The 5,000-nt window shown below is 42.6% G+C and overlaps 2 non-coding genes and 1 pseudogene across 2 annotated transcripts; all 3 read right to left on the bottom strand.

The window, feature by feature from the left end:
* Positions 1–123, bottom strand: part of LOC125076617 — a pseudogene marked incomplete at its 3' end in the record, with an annotated part of 2,991 nt that extends 2,868 nt beyond the window's left edge.
* A 750-nt stretch (positions 124–873) lies between these two features.
* Positions 874–1,030, bottom strand: LOC125076622. The gene has a single exon (XR_007120560.1). It is a non-coding gene; the product is annotated as a 5.8S ribosomal RNA (ribosomal RNA).
* Positions 1,031–1,487: 457 nt separating this feature from the next.
* On the bottom strand, positions 1,488–3,390 carry LOC125076612. The gene has a single exon (XR_007120552.1). It is a non-coding gene; the product is annotated as a small subunit ribosomal RNA (ribosomal RNA).
* Positions 3,391–5,000: the final 1,610 nt, after the last annotated feature.

The following is a 5,000-nucleotide window of genomic DNA, read 5'->3' as shown; positions in this document are numbered from 1 at the left end:
GGGATTCAGTGCTGGGCTATTTCCTGTTCGCTCGCCGCTACTAAGGAAATCCTGGTTAGTTTCTTTTCCTCCGCTTACTAATATGCTTAAATTCGGCGGGTGATCCTCCCTGATCTGAGGCCAACGATAAAAAAAACGAGGCAGACGCGATATCCGTCAACGCGACGGCGCCGCTTTCGTCGAGACGAGAGAGAATTTTCATTCCGATCGTTCCGACGTCGGCGTCGACGCGCTCTTCGGACGTCGAGTCCGCCTACTCGATATATATACAATATATATATATATATATACGAATGTTTCGATGTCATCACGTTCAACGATGCGAGCGCGCTTTATTTACACATCATATAAACACGTTCGTCTCGTATACGTCGTAACGATCGCGGAGCTTTTGTATTCGAAATTTTGACATTAGAGTATGAACAAAAGAAACGCACGTACTCGATAATCACGAGACGAAGAGATCACCTAAACTCCGATTACCCTCTTTGATCGAGAACAACTCAATGAAACGATCGAAAGGTCGGAGATGGGCGCTCCTCGTCTGGCGACGAGCGACGCTCTCAGTCTCTCTGACGTCGCATAACGAAACTCCGTGACGTAAACGTACACACGAACGCGTATATAAAAATATAAATAATATATACACACACACGCATGTAAACGTAAACATACATACACATCGTATTTGTTATATTTGAACGGACCGAGAACGAGATTTATATTAAGTATATTTAAACACGTAATATAACACATCGAACGCGGATACCGTCATATGTTCGAGAAACGTCAGTCAGTCTATTGAGTCGGTTACGAAATAATAGACATTACGACATTAAACATTGAACAGTGTGGTTTATATTTTTATACAGCCGGCCCTCAGACAGGAGTGGTCCTGGATGTTTCTCCACGGACCGCAATGTGCGTTCGAAATGTCGATGTTCAAATGTGTCCTGCAGTTCACACTATGACGCGCAGTTAACTGCGTTCTTCATCGACCCGCGAGCCAAGTGATCCACCGTCCAGGGTAATGGTTTTTAATTTGTTTTATTTTTATAATTTCTACGATCACTCGAACGATTCTATACGCCAGTGATATGAGTTTATTTTTTTTTTATTTTTTTTTTTTTTTTCGTTTTTTTCTCTTATTTTTAGTATACAGAGAAAAATTCAAAAAATTAAAAAAAAAAAAAAAAAAAGTTAAAAAAAAAAAAAAGTACAAAAAAAAAAAAAAGAAATATACATTTTATTTGAAGATGACGATGTGCGTTAACACATCGTACTTTCCTCGAAATCGACATCGAAAAATATCAGAATAGGACGCGTTACACGACTCTGGACTCTGACTCGGACACACTGCTGTGTGAGAGAGAGAGAGTGAGAATCGCGTCCTCGCATCGAAACGACACATTCCGAACGTCGATATTTGTGTTTTAGAATTTTATTATCGTTCATTATCGCACTCTTTCGAGATTGATAATTTACGTTAATGATCCTTCCGCAGGTTCCCCTACGGAAACCTTGTTACGACTTTTACTTCCTCTAAATGATCAAGTTTGGTCAACTTCCCAGCAACGCCGACGGCCGTGAAGCCACCGCGTGTCGGTCCGAAGACCTCACTAAATCATTCAATCGGTAGTAGCGACGGGCGGTGTGTACAAAGGGCAGGGACGTAATCAACGCGAGCTTATGACTCGCGCTTACTAGGAATTCCTCGTTTATGGGGGATAATTGCAAACCCCAATCCCCAGCACGAAGGAGTTTCAACGGGTTGCCCGGGCCTCTAGGCCAGGGAGAACATGCTGATTCCTTCAGTGTAGCGCGCGTGCGGCCCAGGACATCTAAGGGCATCACAGACCTGTTATTGCTCAATCTCGTGCGGCTCGAAGCCGCCGGTCCCTCTAAGAAGAATTTTAATACGCCGCCAGTGAGTTGCTCGACCGAAATCGAGCACACCTAAATGACGACGCCTATTTAGCAGGCTAGAGTCTCGTTCGTTACCGGAATTAACCAGACAAATCGCTCCACCAACTAAGAACGGCCATGCACCACCACCCACCGAATCAAGAAAGAGCTATTAATCTGTCAATCCTTCCGGTGTCCGGGCCTGGTGAGATTTCCCGTGTTGAGTCAAATTAAGCCGCAGGCTCCACTCCTGGTGGTGCCCTTCCGTCAATTCCTTTAAGTTTCAGCTTTGCAACCATACTCCCCCCGGAGTCCAAAATCTTTGGTTTCCCGGAAGCTGCCCGCCGAGCCATTGTAGTAACGTCGGCGGATCGCTAGATGACATATTTACGGTTAGAACTAGGGCGGTATCTAATCGCCTTCGAACCTCTAACTTTCGTTCTTGATTGATGAAAACACCTTTGGCAAATGCTTTCGCTGATGTTCGTCTTGCGACGATCCAAGAATTTCACCTCTAACGTCGCAATACGAATGCCCCCAGTTATCCCTATTAATCATTACCTCGGAGTTCTGAAAACCAACAAAATAGAACCGAGATCATATTCTATTATTCCATGCACGAAATATTCAAGCGGCATTTTGAGCCCGCTTTGAGCACTCTAATTTGTTCAAAGTAAAATTGTCGGCCCATCTCGACACTCACTGAAGAGCACCGCGATAGGATTTTGATATTGAACCGGCGTTTTACCGCCGGCTCACCGACGATATGCTCCGCAGACGTGTCAGTATCACCGCGGATGCGGTGCACCGACAGCGCGGCGCACAAATGCAACTACGAGCTTTTTAACCGCAACAATTTTAGTATACGCTATTGGAGCTGGAATTACCGCGGCTGCTGGCACCAGACTTGCCCTCCAATTGTTCCTCGTTAAAATATTTAAAGTGTACTCATTCCGATTACGAGGCCTCGAAAGAGTCCCGTATCGTTATTTTTCGTCACTACCTCCCCGTGCCGGGAGTGGGTAATTTGCGCGCCTGCTGCCTTCCTTGGATGTGGTAGCCGTTTCTCAGGCTCCCTCTCCGGAATCGAACCCTGATTCCCCGTTACCCGTGACAACCATGGTAGTCGCAGAAACTACCATCGAAAGTTGATAAGGCAGACATTTGAAAGATGCGTCGCCGGTACTGGACCATGCGATCGGCAAAAGTTATCCAGATTCATCAAAATTAACGACTTCGGACGAGACGCCCTCCGTCGATTGGTTTTGATCTAATAAAAGCACTCATCCCATCACTGGTCAGAGTTCTGATTGCATGTATTAGCTCTAGAATTACCACAGTTATCCAAGTAACTGAGTAAGATCTAAGGAACCAAAACTGATATATTGAGCCATTCGCGGTATCGCCTTAATACGGCTTGCACTGAGACATGCATGGCTTAATCTTTGAGACAAGCATATAACTACTGGCAGGATCAACCAGGGAGCTAACCGAGACTTGTTGAAGTCGTCAATTACTCTTCTCGTTTCATATTCGCATATAAAATACACACAAACTTATGCATGCATGTACAATATACGCACAGTATGAAACGAGCGTCTCACCGTATCGTCGATCGCGTTAGACGCGATAGATTTTAACGGTTGACTCTTATAAAAATTTATATGAGACACAAACGCGCTTTAAGCACGCGCGCGCGCGTGCGCTATAATATATAACGCGACGACAGCGGCGGCGGCGGCGGCGGCGGAGGCGTCTTCACATAATGACACATAACGGTCACGAATTCGAACGTTCTAAACGAGATCGAGTTTTTTTTTCAAAATAACACTTCGCACACGACGTGTACGTATGTATTGTTCAACGATTATTATCGTAAAACATTGGGATCGACGCCCGGTGTTTGAGTGATCGTACCGATACTCGGGTTGTGTATTTTTTGTACATGATAAATGTAAAAATTAACAAAAAGAATTTTAGAAACGACCGTTCATATATAATATAAAAATTATACACACTATACGAATACACTGAATCTTTTAAGAACTCCGTCTCTAACGTTTTCTCATATCGTCGCGACGTCGCAGATCGACTACAATGAATCAACATTTATTCCATGAGGATAGATTGTAGCGAGAGCGACGACGACGACGATAAGAGGAAGAGCGCATGAGGCAGAGAGATCTACGTGCGTCCGTCGGTCGGCACAGTTTTACAGAACGAATAAGAATCTTTTTATCATTTTCACGTGTGTCAGTGAATATCCCCCAGCGGTCGAGACGAATCGTACGTACATACTTGTTGTTACACTACGTAAAGTATAATATAACGCGATACGACGAATCGAGAGACACGCCAGAAGACACGCAACAAAGACGACAAATGAAAACGATAATAACATTTTTTTCGTTATACAAGAGTACTGATCCGGTCACTTCGCGTCTAACATCAATTTTTGAATGTTCGACGTTCGAACCGTCACTACTCCATATATATGCCTGACGATGAGTATGACATTCGGCTCGTTCGAACGGAATGTATTTTTTTTTTTATTATTATTATTATTTTATTATGTTTCTCATATTCGATCTGATATCATAAGACGACGAACCCCAGAACACGCAGCCCTATCCGCCCCCCCCCCCCTCCCCCTCCCCAACCCCCTCCCCCCCAACTGACACCCCAAACCCTCCAAAATCTCCAAAACTTCGATTATTTTGTTCTATATTTTTATAGATAGTATATGATTATATGATATTATGCAACGTCAATGCAACAACAACGACAACAACAACAACAACAACAACAACAACAATAAAAAAAAAAAGAAAAAAAAAAACAACAACAACAACAACAACAAAGAAAGTTGTATCTTCGTTTATTTAAATTTCACCGGTATTCGTTTATCGAAAAAAAAAAAATTTATAATTAAAATTATTATATTTTATAATTAAAATAATAATTATGACGATGACGAATAAATATAATAATAATAATAATAAAGAACATGACGCGATTTACGAATGCGTAAATAATGTTAATAATATAATTTTTAAGTTTCATATCAGTCTTGATACCTTAAAATATGTATAATG

This window comes from Vanessa atalanta, unplaced genomic scaffold, assembly GCF_905147765.1.
Source record: "Vanessa atalanta unplaced genomic scaffold, ilVanAtal1.2, whole genome shotgun sequence".
Taxonomy (NCBI): domain Eukaryota; kingdom Metazoa; phylum Arthropoda; class Insecta; order Lepidoptera; family Nymphalidae; genus Vanessa; species Vanessa atalanta.
This window is presented reverse-complemented; position numbering and strand designations above follow the sequence as displayed.